General features: G+C 45.2%; 1 long non-coding RNA gene across 1 annotated transcript in view; it reads left to right on the top strand.

Annotated features, from left to right (window-relative positions):
* Positions 1-10,609, top strand: part of LOC134956827 (uncharacterized) — a 97,651-nt gene extending 87,042 nt beyond the window's left edge. Inside the window, exon 4 of the long non-coding RNA XR_010186240.1 lies at positions 10,000-10,609. This is a non-coding gene — a long non-coding RNA (uncharacterized LOC134956827). The remainder of the gene's footprint in view (positions 1-9,999) is intronic.
* Positions 10,610-13,427: the final 2,818 nt, after the last annotated feature.

Here is a 13,427-nt window from a genome sequence, read left to right as displayed (position 1 = left end):
CTGGCTAAAATACCTCAATATATGGCCCCAGGGGCTATATATGAGGTAAATACCCCTGCCAGAATTCCATAAAAAACGGGAGAATAGGCCGCGAAAAAGGGGCGGAGCCTATCTCCTCAGCACACTGGCGCCATTTTTCCCTCACAGCTCGGCTGGAAGGAAGCTCCCTGGCTCTTCCCTGCAATTCTACAGTACAGTAAGAGGGAAAAGAGAGGGGGGGCATTAAAATTGGCACTGTATACAGTATATTATATAAAAAGCAGCTATTAGGGACATAACTCAGTTAGTCCCTGTATATATATAGCGCTCTGGTGTGTGCTGGCATACTCTTACTCTGTCCCCCCAAAGGGCTTTTGTGGGTCCTGTCCTCGTTTAGAGCATTCCCTGTGTGTCTGCGGTGTGTCGGTACGGCTGTGTCGACATGTTGAATGAGGAGGCTTATATGGTGACAGAACAGAGGCCGATATATGTGATGTCGCCCCCTGTGGGGCCGACACCAGAGTGGATGGATAGGTGAAAGGTATTAACCGACAGTGTCAACTCCTTACATAAAAGGGTGGATGACGTAACAGCTGTGGGACAGCCGGCTTCGCAGCCCGCGCCTGCCCAGGCGTCTCAAAGGCCATCAGGGGTTCAAAAACGCCCGCTCTCTCAGATGGCAGACACAGATGTCGACACGGAGTCTGACTCCAGTGTCGACAAGGTGGAGACATATACACAATCCACTAGGAACATCCGTGACGTGATCCCGGCAATAAAAAATGTGTTATACATTTCTGACTTTAACCCAAGCACCTCTAAAAATTGGTTTTAGGTTGGGGAGAAAAAACAGGCAGTGTTTTGTTCCCCCATCAGATGAATAAATGAAGTGTGTGAAAGCGTGGGTTCCCCCGTTAAGAAACTGGTAATTTATAAAAAGTTACTGATGGCGTACCCTTTCCCGCCAGGTGGATAAGTTACGCTGGGAGATATCCCCTAGGGTGGATAAGGCGCTCACACGTTTGTCAAAAAAGGTGGCACTGCCGTCTTAGGATACGGCCACTTTAATAGGTACCTGTTGATAAAAAACAGGAGGCTATCCTGAAGTCTGTATTTACACACTCAGGTACTAGACTGAGACCTGCAGATAGTGCTGCTGCAGCGTGGTCGGTGACCCTGTCAAACAGGGATACTAGTTGGCAAACATAAAAACATATTAAAGACGTCGTCTTATATATGGGGGATGCACAGAGGGATATTTTGCCGGCTGGCATCCAAAATAAATGTAATGTCCATTCTGTCAGGAGGGTATTAGAGACCTGTCACTGGACAGGTGATGCTGACTTAAAAAGCGCATAGAGAGCCTTATAAGGGTGAGGAATTATTTGGGGATGGTCTCTGGGACCTCGTATCCACAGCAACTGCTGGGAAGAAATAATTTTACCTCAGGTTTCCTCACAGACAAAGGTACAGTCCTTTCGGCTTCAGAAACAAATGGCGCTTCCTTTCTGTACAGAGACAAGGGTAGAGGGAAAAAAGCTGCACCAGTCAGCCTGTTCCCAGAATCAAGATTCTTCCCCCGCCTCCTGTGAGGCCACACCATGACGCGGGTGCTCCACAGGTGTAGCCAGGTACGGTGGGGGGCCGTCTCAAAAATTTCAGCAATTAGTGGGCTCGCTCACAGGTGGATCCCTGTTTCTTTCAAGTAGTATTTCAGGGGTACAAGCTGGAATTCGAGATGTCTCCCCCCAGCCGTTTCCTAAAATATGCCTTGCTGACAACTCCCTCAGGCAGGGAGGCTGTGCTAGAGGCAATTAATAAGCGGTATTCCCAGCAGGTAATACTCAAGGTGCCCCTACTTCAACAAGGACGGGGTTACTATTCCACACGGGTTGGGGTACCGAAACCGCATGGTTCGGTGTGACCCTTTTTATATTTAAAATCCTTGAACACAAAAATTCAAGTTCAAGATGGAATCGCTCAGGGCGGTTATTCCAAGCCTGGACGAGGGGGATTACATGGTATCCTGGGACATCAAGGATGCTTACCTGCATGTCCCCATTTACCATCCTCGCCAGGAGTACCTCAGATTTGTGGTACAGGATTACCATTACCAAGTCCAGACACTGCCGTTTGGACTGTACATGGCACCGAGGGTGTTTTATCAAGGTAATGGCCGAAATGTTGATACTCCTTCAAAAAAAGGGAGTTGTAATTATCCCGTACTTGGACAATCTCGTTATAAGGGCGAGGTCCAAGGAGCAGTTGGTAGTCGGGGTAGCACTATTTTGGAAAGTGCTACAACAGCATGGTTGGATTCTAAACAGTCCAAAGTCACAGCTGGTTCCTATGACACGTCTACTGTTCCTGGGGATGGTTCTGGACATAAACCAGAAATAGTGTTTCTCCCGGAGGAGAAAGCCAAGGAGTTGTCATCTCTAGTCAGAGACCTCCTGAAGCCAAAATAGGAAGCGGTGCATCATTGCACGCGAATCCTGGGAAAAATGGTAGCTTCCTACGAAGCAATCCCATTAGGCAGGTTCCATACAAGAACTTTTCAGAGGGACCTGTTGGACAAGTGGTCCGGATCGCATCTTCCGATGCATAGGCTGATAACCCTGTCTCCAAGGACCAGGGTATCTCTACTGTGGTGGCTGCAGAGTGCCCATCTTCAAGAGGGCCGCAGGTTCGGCATACAGGACTAGGTCCTAGTGACCATGGATTCCAGCCTTTGAGGCTGGGAGGCAGTCACACAGGGAAGAAATTTCCAGGGACTTTGGTCAAGTCAGGTTATTTCCCTACACATAAATATTCTGGACCTGAGGGCCATTTACAATGCCCTGAGGCCGGCAAGGCCTCTGCTTCAAAACCAGCCGGTACTGATCCAATCAGACAACATCACGGCAGTCGCCCATGTAAACCAACAGGGCGGCACAAGAAGCAGGATGGCGATGGCAGAAGCCACAAGGATTCTCCGATAGGCGGAAAATCATGTGTTAGCACTGTCAGCAGTGTTCATTCCCGGAGTGGACAACTGGGAAGCAGATCTTCTCAACAGACACGACCTCCACCCGGGAGAATGGGGACTTCCTCCAGAAGTCTTCCAATAGGATTGTACACCATTGGGAAAGGCCACAGGTGGACATGATGGCGTCCCGCCTCAACAAAAAGCTATAAAAGATATTGCACCGGGTCAAGGGACCCTCAGGCGATAGCTATGGACGCTCTGGTAACACCGTGGGTGTACCAGTCGGTTTATGTGTTCTCCCCTCTGCCTCTCATACCAAAGGTACTGAGAATAATAAGAAGGCGAGGAGTAAGAACGATACTCGTGGATGGCCAAGAAGAGCTTGGTACCCAGAACTTCAAGAATTTATATCAGAGGACCCATGGCCTCTGCCACTCAGACAGGACCTGCGGCAGCAGGGGCCCAGTCTGTTCCAAGACTTACCGCGGCTGCGTTTGTCGGCATGGCGGTTGAACGCCGGATCCTGAAGGAAAAGGGCATTCCGGAGGAAGTCATTCCTACGCTTACTAAAGCCAGGAAAGAGGTTACAGCAACTCATTATCACCGCATATGGCGAAAATATGTTGCATGGTGTGAGGCCGAAAGGGCCCCAACAGAGGAATTTCAACTTGGTCGATTTCTGCATTTCCTGCAAGCAGGAGTGACTATGGGCCTTAAATTGGGTTCCATTAAGGTACAGATCTCGGCTCTGTCGATTTTCTTTCAAAAAGAACTAGCTTCAGTACCTGAAGTTCAGACATTTATAAAAGGAGTGCTGCAGAGTCAGCCCCCGTTTGTGCCTCCTGTGGCACCTTGGGATCTCAACGTGGTGTTGAGTTTCTTAAAATCACATTGGTTTGAACCACTAAAAACCGTGGATCTGAAATATCTCACGTGGAAGGTGGTTATGTTATTGGCCTTGGCTTCTGCCAGGCGAGTATCAAAGTTGGCGGCTTTGTCTTGTAAAAGCCCTTATTTGATTTTCCATATGGATAGGGCAGAATTGAGGACTCGTCCCCAGTTTCTCCCAAAGGTGGTGTCAGCGTTTCACCTGAACCAGCCTATTGTGGTGCCTAGGCTACTAGGGACTTGGAGGACTCCAAGTTGCTAGACGTTGTCAGGGCACTGAAAATATATGTTTCCAGAACGGCTAGAGTCAGAAAAACTGACTCGCTGTTTATCCTATATGCACCTAACAAGCTGGGTGCTCCTGCTTCTAAGCAGACTATTGCTCGTTGGATTTGTAGTACAATTCAGCTTGCACATACTGTGGCAGGCCTGCCACAGCCAAAATCTGTCAATGCCCATTCCACAAGGAAGGTGGGCTCATCTTGGGCGGCTGCCCGAGGGGTCTCGGCTTTACAACTTTGCCGAGCAGCTACTTGGTCAGGGGCAAACACGTTTGCAAAATTCTACAAATTTGATACCCTGGCTGAGGAGGACCTGGAGTTCTCTCATTCAGTGCTGCAGAGTCATCCGCACTCTCCCGCCCGTTTGGGAGCTTTGGTATAATCCCCATGGTCCTTACGGAGTTCCCAGCATCCACTAGGACGTTAGAGAAAATAAGAATTTACTCACCGGTAATTCTATTTCTCGTAGTCCGTAGTGGATGCTGGGCGCCCATCCCAAGTGCGGTTTATCTGCAATACTTGTACATAGTTATTGTTAACTAAATCGGGTTATTGTTGAGCCATCTGTTGAGAGGCTCTATTGTTTCATACTGTTAACTGTGTTTCATATCACGAGTTGTACGGTGTGATTGGTGTGGCTGGTATGAGTCTTACCCGGGATTCAAAATCCTTCCTTATTGTGTACGCTCGTCCGGGCACAGTACCTAACTGAGGCTTGGAGGAGGGTCATAGTGGGAGGAGCCAGTGCACACCAGGTAGTCTAAGATCTTTCTAGAGTGCCCAGCCTCCTTCGGAGCCCGCTATTCCCCATGGTCCTTACGGAGTTCCCAGCATCCACTACGGACTACGAGAAATAGAATTACCGGTGAGTAAATTCTTATTATATCTGTACACATTGATACACTATGGGATAGTATCCTGGGATCAGTTAATGCTTTTGCCACCTGTATTGCTCTCCAAATTATTCCCAGGTGTACGTTATTGTGAGGGATTGTCCTTTAATTACTTATTTGGTACTTGTAATCCTTATAGATTGTGCTTTATGAACATTTCAAATGGACAAATCACTCCCCTCACAACATGTTGGACAAATCCTATACTCTCCTATAGTGAAGCGACATATACCAATCTCTAATGAGCGGTATTGAACTGTGTCTTACTACGTCCGTGCTGCAGCCGTCTAATGGCCGCTAGCCGCCGCTTACTTCCAATAGTGTCTTATACACGTGTGACCACTCCGTTTCTGTCAGCTGTGTGCGGCCCGCTAACTGGTGCTCTCACCGCCGCAGCCTGTACACTGCTGAACTATCTCACGGAGGTGGTCAGATCAACCACGTATGGCCGCCCCCGTGTCTGTGAGCTGTGTGCGGCTCGTTCTACCTCCGGCGCTCTCACCGCAGCAGCCTGCACACTGCTACACTGTCTCACGGAGGTGGTCAAGTAATTGCTACAGTAACATTTGAGCATTCAACACATAGACATAATTCTCTGCAGCGGTCTAAGCTATCATAACAGTCTCTGTTAACACCAACGCACGTTTCACAGTAGGCTGCTTCGTCAGGGCAACTTGGTGTCTGCAGTTCTGTAGCCCATAGGTAAAATCCACCACTGGTTACCTCCATCCCAACTCCCTGTGAGTATAGGAGATACAGTAATTGTCAAAGACTTGAATGTGAGATCTACAGCTGAAGCACATGAAATCCTGCTGGGAAGATGGTGTATCCTAAGAAAAGAATGTGAAACTGTTGATAAATATAAATCCACTGTTTTGTTCATATGTTTGTAAATCCAGTCATAAGGATACAGAGACATGTGAGTTCACTGCTGTGCTGTTTATTCCATCACCCACTCCAGACACACTGCACACTGGACCACCCACTTCCCAGCATCCCCCTGGTCCTAGGGACCATCACTGAAGATCCAGGCTTACACAGATTAGTAAGGGAGTGTTTACAAATATTAAGCATTCTAATACACTAACATCACATCCTCTTTTCTTTAAAGATAAGCCCTAAACACTTCAATGCAACAATTAACAACGTCATATTAAGAACATCATCTAACTCATTTCAATGAGTCTCTCAGGTCTGCGTATTTCCCTTTTGGGTCTTTCATACACAGTTTGTGTTTCATCTACCATGTTGGACCTTTCTAGAATCGTGGTCGGTTCACCATTATCAGGATCATCATACATGTCAGATGAAGGGTATTCTTCAGTCATGTTTTCTTCATTATGGTTAGGTTGAGATCTTAAATCCACCCGATTTCTTCTTACTTCCGTTCCACGCTCTGTACGTATAGTATAAGATCTTGGTGCTACTTGTGCTTGCACAATACCTTTCTGCACCCAATTACCTTTCTTGTGATCTCTGAGACGGACTTGGTCACCCGATTTTAGATCAGATAAGCTTTTTGTTTGTCTGTTATGTTTCGCCTGTTGACGTTCCTTACTCAGTCTGACCAACGCTGAGTTATGTGTATTAAGCAGTTCATCATGTATCGGGAGATTTGCTCTAATCCTCCTTCCCATCAGCATTTGTGCAGGAGAAAGTCCATTCTGTAAAGGTGTACTGCGGTAGATTAAAAGACTTTTGTAGAAATCTTCTTTACCTTCTTGAGCTTTTTTCATGAGACTCTCTACAGTTTTTACTGAACTTTCCACCAACCCATTTGAGCGTGGATAGTGGGGACTTGACGTAGTATGGACAAATTCCCACTCATCAGCAAATTGTCTAAATTCAGCACTGGAAAACTGAGGAACATTGTCAGTGAACACTTCCATAGTAACACCATGCCTTGCAAAGATTGACTTCATGCAATTAATTACGGCTATACTAGTAGTTGTATGTAGTGTCTTCACCTCAGGGTAGTTAGAGTAATAATCAGTCACGACAATGTACGTTTTCCCATTACAATCAAACAAATCTGCACCAACTTTCTGGTACGGTCTCTCTGGCACTGCGTGAGGACTTAGTGGCTCGACTTGTTGTTTCGGTCTATATGTAAGACATAATTCACATGTAGCTGTAGTCTGTGCTATGTCTTGGTTCATTCTTGGCCAATATATAACTTCACACGCTCTCCGCTTACATTTTTCTTCTCCTAAGTGGCCTTCATGTATCTTGCACAGCATAGTTTTTCTTAGTCGTACAGGTATGACAAACCTATTGCCTTTGTAAATAATACCATCGACAACTGTAAGGTCACTGCGGTACATCCAATAATCATGGATAGACAGCGGGCACGCATGTTTTTCTGCTGGCCAACCTTTCAGAATGATATCTTTCAACACTTTCATTGTGTCATCTGTCTCAATTTCTTTCCTAATCTGTTCTTGTCTTGCAAGAGACACTGGTAGAGAAGCTACGATCAAATTAACATAGGCTTCTATCTCTTCATCCATCAGACTTTTGGAACCTTCACTTTTGTCCACAGCACGAGAAAGTGTATCAGCAATGTACATGTATTTGCCGGGACAGTACAGCAAGTGTACATCATATTTCTGTAGTCTGATAAGCATTCGTTGAATTTTCATGAGACAGTCATGTAATCATTTAGTCATGATAGCTACCAATGGCTGTGGTCAGTTTCCACTGTAAATGTTTGACCATACACAAACTGATGAAATCGCTCACATGCATATGTGATCGCTAGAAGTTCTTTTTCTATCTGAGCATACCTTGTTTCAACACTTGTCAGTGCTTTTGATGCATAGATTACTGGTTGCCATGTATCCTCATGTTCTCGTAACAGCACTGAGCCTAGGCCAAATTGCGAAGCATCTGCTGAAATTCTTATTCTTTTTGCAGGATCAAAGAATTTTAGCACTGGTTGCTCTGTAATGATCTATTTCAAGTTTTGCCAACTTTCTTCTTGTTCATGTGACCACATCCACTCGTTATCTTTGTCCAACAACCATCTAAGAGAGGCTGTTCATTCAGAGAGTTGAGAAATAAACTTTCCTAAGTAAGTAATCATTCCTAGGAATCTTCTGATGTCATCTTTGTTGTTAGGACGTCCCATGTTCACTATGGCTGATATTTTCCTTTGGTCTGGTTTTACACCTTGATCCGAGACCACGTCGCCCATAAAGGTAAGTGTATCCACGCCAAATTCACATTTGTCCTTGTTTAGCTTTAGATTCACTTTCTTGAAAAGTTCCATTACTTGTCTCAATCTAGAATCATGTTCTTCCTTTGTAGATCCCCAGACAATAATGTCATGCATCATTGTTTCAACACCTGAAATATGTTCAAAAATCATGTGTATATTTTTGTGATATACTTCTGGAGCAGACAATATTCCATATGGTAGTCGAAGAAATCTGTATCGACCTTCTGGTGTATTAAATGTACAAAGCCTTGAGCTGGCATCATCTAGCTTCATTTGCCAGAATCCTGAATATGCGTCCAATTTACTGAACCATTTTGCTCCCGCAAATTGCGACATGATTTAATCTCTGGATGGTAGTTTGAAATGTTCTCGTTTAATAGCTTTGTTTAAATCTCTGGGGTCTAGACATATTCTGAGTTGTCCATTTTTCTTTTCAACAATTGCTAAGGAGCTTACCCATTCAGTAGGCTCATCAACTTTCTGTATCACACCCAAGGCTTCCATGTTATTTAACTCTTGTTTCAGTTTTTTTCTCAGTGCAAACGGCACTTTTCTACAGGGGTGTATCACTGAAGAAACTTGCGTGTCTATATTTATTTTATGCTCTCCAGGCAAACAACCTAGACCTTCAAACAAGTCTCTGTATTCTGTAAACATCAATATGCAGTCATCTTCTACTTGTGATGTCACTATAAAAACTTTCTTTAGCAAGCTTAGTTTCTCACAGGAACTTAATCCTAGAATCGGTTACACATTTTTATCCACAATCAGTAGAGATGTTTTAAACTGTTGTCCCTTAGATTTCAGTGTCACTAAGCATGTACCTTTCACAGGAATTTCCTCCCCAGTGTACCCTGTAACTTTCACTTTGGCTGGATGAATTTTATGTTTTACTCTAAAAGTCTTATAGTCTTGAAACAATATTAAAGTCACCTGCGCGCCAGTATCAAGCTTAAAGGGAATGACAATCTCGTTCACAGTTAAAGGGACAATCCATTCTTTCATATCTGCACTGCAAAGTTCAATGCAATCCACAAAGAATTCCTCTGTTTGTTTAACAGCATGCACATTGGTTGTTTCCCTTTTCATTTTACAGCATTTGGCAAAGGGATTAAGTCTACCACATTTCATGCAGGTTTTACCATAAGCAGGGCACATTTTAGGATTGTGAGCATTTCCATATCTACTACACATTTCTTTATTAGACTGTGGCTTAGACTGCTTCATTCTTGAGAATGGAGGTTTGCTTGGCTCTGTTTTCTGCACTACATGGGCAGCAGCATCAACTTCCTTGTGTAACTTTTTGGCTTGAAATCTAGTTATTTCTGCAGATCTGTACATAGTCACTGCCTTTTCTAGTGTTAGGTCTTGCTCTCTCAGCAATCTCTCTCTGAGTCCATTATCAGGTATTCCACAGACAATACGATCTCTAATCAGTGAATCCTTTAAATCACCAAACTCACAGGTTTTACTGAGTGATTGCAGCTCTGTAACATACTGATCAAATCCATCTCCAGACTTCTGATCACATGTGAAAACTTATATCTTTCATATGTCACATTTTTCCTTGGCACAAAGTAATCTTCAAACTTTTGCATTATAGAAGATAGCACCATATTCTGCCCCTCATCAAACTGAAAACTATTATAAATGTCCAGCACATCCTCTCCTATCACATAGAGGAAAATGGATGCCTTCGTTTTGTCAGCCTCTGTATCAGCTCCACATGCAGCAAGATATATATTAAACCTTTGCTTAAATCTTTTCCAGTTTTCAGACAAGTTACCAGACATCAGCATGCCGGTTGGAGGAGACAGTTTTTCCATGGTTACTCACTGTTTGAAGAGAGGAGCACACGGCAGGATTTGCAGACACGGAGTATCACAGCCTTACAGAATTCTGCAAGATTCTTTCACACTCTGAGAACACTAGCAGTACAAGTTAAACTTCTTCTGACACCATGTTTTGTTCATATGTTTGTAAATCCAGTCATAAGGATACAGAGACATGCGAGTTCACTGCTGTGCTGTTTATTCCATCACTAACTCCAGACACACTGCACACTGGACCACCCACTTCCCAGCATCCCCCTGGTCATAGGGACCATCACTGAAGATTCAGGCTTACACAGATTAGTAAGGGAGTGTCTACAAATATTAAGCATTCTAATACACTAACATCGCATCCACCAATTTGGCAATCAACGAATGTTGTCTTGTGAATACTGTAAAACATTTATGATAGTCTTGGGAGAACTTTAAAATGACATCTACTGTATATATAGTATAATTAAGTAATCAATGAGATCATATATATTTTTATTGCCAAAAGTTTAGAAGATGATTAGTGCATTACAAAGGTCAACACCCATCACAAATAAAACATAATGCCCATCCAGAATAATGTTCTTCTTTCCTCATTTCTATCCTTAACAACAATGGGGGTAATTCAGACCTGATCGCTTGCTAGCATTTTTTGCAGCGCTGTGATCAGGTCAGAACTGAGCATGCGTATTCACCACAATGCGCAGGCGCGTCGCACAGGTACAAAGAAGAATCCATTTGCATGGGTGATCACATGGAGATTGACAGGAAGAAGCCGTTTGTGAGTGGTAACTAACCGTTTTCAGGGAGTGGTTTGAAAAACGCAGGCGTGTCTATGCGTTTGGAGGGAGGGTTCCTGACGTCAATTCCGGTCCCTGACTGGCTGATTGATGTGATCGCAGTGGCTAAGTAAGTCCTGGGCAACTCAGAGACTGCACAAGATCTGTTTGTACAGCTCTGCTACACATGGGTTCGCACACTTGCAAAGTGAATAAACACTCCCTTATGGGTGGCGACTATCTGTTCGCAGCAGTGCAAAAAAACACTAGCGAGCGATCAGGTCTGAATTACCCCCAAAGTCCTTATCTGTCGGCACAAAATGATACTTTTTATATCTTACAACCCTCTTCTCTGCATCTGAATCACTACGAAATACCACTGGCTAATGCAGAGATGGATACCGCTTCAATTGCAGCGTTCATCTTATGCGCTTTTGTACTGTGCAAACGTTGGACACAAGCACACGCATCTCCACTTTTGACTGAAGGAGCATAATTGGGCTATAACTGGGTGTTCCCACATAGGCAAACCTCACTGATGTTGAAATTCCAAGCTACTGTGTGCAGAGTTGTGTATGTGTAATTACAATTGTTTTCAGACTCAAATTTTAGACCAGAGATTTGATGGGTGCAAGTATGCAATGATAATGGTGACGACTATGAAACCAAGCATATAGACAGGGACATCTGGTAGCATAAATGCGTACAACTCAGCATATGGGTGAATATTTGCATTTAGTTCTATACAAGGAATCAGGCGTAGCTAAACTCAGTGGGCTCCATAGGACATATTGCTAAGCTTCTAGTGAGACTCCTCTCCACAGCAGTTGATAATTTTATGACAGGGGTATTTTAAGAGAGGAGGGGGCCCGTGTACAGACTCCGGGTGGGCCCACTGCTCTCCATGGTGCCGTAGGCCCCGGCTTTGAGCCGGAGTCTACTGCGCATGTGCAGGTCTCCAGATACATGGCACCCTCCATGGTCTGGAGACAAATTTCCTACTGCGCATGCACGGAAGACATTTTGGAAGTGATTTTTTCTGCGTCTGCTGTAGCTGCAGCGCCCGTCTCGGGACTCCATAAAGGTAAGTATAAAACAACATGAGTGCAGTGTGGGCCCCCCTGGACCCAGGGGCCCGTGTGCACCACACACATTGCAGCCATGATAGAAACACCTATGACCCAGGAATGCCCGGCACTTTTCCCCGACATTTCTGATTCTGTTGCCTTAATACATACACTTTGAGTAACGCATGTTCAGTAGGGTTATTGGGGATTTTTAAACACACATGCGGTAGCATGAAACCCTACTAAACTCCATGAACTTCGGCATTGTGTGCAACTCTGAATCAGGCCCACAATGTGTATTTGAGTGTAGGGTTTTTGGAGCTAAGAGAACACACCACCTTTACATGGAAAACTTGCAAATGGAGATGTGTCCCATTAGCACAGTGCATTAAAAGGGGATGTTTTACAGTGGGGCAGATGCATTAAGGGAGTAATTCCGACCCATTCGCACGCAGTGGTTTATCGCTGCGGTGCGAATAGGTGCGGAATGCGCATGCACGGCGGGCGCAGTGCATGTGCGCGACATTGCCTGGCGACAGGGGTCACTGGGTTACGTCGCGACTTACAAAGGAAGCGGCCGTAGAGCCGACCGCAAAGAAGATTGACAGGAAGGAGGCGTGCCAGGGCGGATCCGGACCATTAGGAGCCGTTTTCGGGAAGTGGTGAGTATAACACAGGCGTGTCCAGCAGAACGGAGGGCGGAGGAGTGACGTCAAAGCTGGCCCAATCATCGCTGGATCCATCGCACAGGGTAAGTAGGTATAGGCCTAGTCTACTTCTGTTTGAATTTTTTTTAGCTTAGCAGGGCCGCACAAGCGATCGCAGCACTGCTAAGCTAAAATACACTCCCCAATAGGCGTGTACTAGTTGATCGCAGCAGCAGCAAAAAGTTGCTGGCTGCGATCAACTTGGAATGACCACCCAAGTCTGAAGAAGTGATAAAGAAGTGATAAAGAAGTGATAATTGGAAGGTGATAACGCACCAGCCAATCATTACGGGTTTGAAAAATGTCAGTTAGGAGCTGATTGGCTGGTGCGTTATCACCTCCCACTTATCACTGCTTTATCATTGCTATCACGTCTCCAGGCTTAATACATCTGCCCAGAGGCGTCACCGGGTCTGGTGACACCTGATGCACACCATGTACCTCTCGCACGCCAGAGGCACCCCTGCGGCCGAAAAGGGGGCATGGCCTAAGTTGGAGGTGGCGTTGCCTCGAGTGGGATCCCTGTGACATCACTCCGGGGACAGCTCAGTATCCCCTAAGATTGCTGGGCTGCCTCCGGAGACCAGTGCCTGCAGTGTGGGCTCCTCCTGTATGACAGGAGCGGAGTGCTGCAAGAGAATATCACACTGCAGAACTCGGTTCCTGTAAATATGAAGAAGCAGACATTTTGGTGTCACCCCTGGCCGCACCCCCCTTCTGATGCCGCTGCATCTGCCCCAGTATCTGATATTTTTAGTCTTATAGAGAGCAAGTATTTTAGGCGTAATGGTTTTGAAAAGATGTTTTATAATTTCATCAAAG

Source organism: Pseudophryne corroboree, chromosome 1 (genome assembly GCF_028390025.1).
Source record: "Pseudophryne corroboree isolate aPseCor3 chromosome 1, aPseCor3.hap2, whole genome shotgun sequence".
NCBI lineage: Eukaryota > Metazoa > Chordata > Amphibia > Anura > Myobatrachidae > Pseudophryne > Pseudophryne corroboree.
The sequence above is the reverse complement of the archived record's forward strand: the minus strand, read 5'-3'. Positions and strand labels throughout refer to the sequence as shown.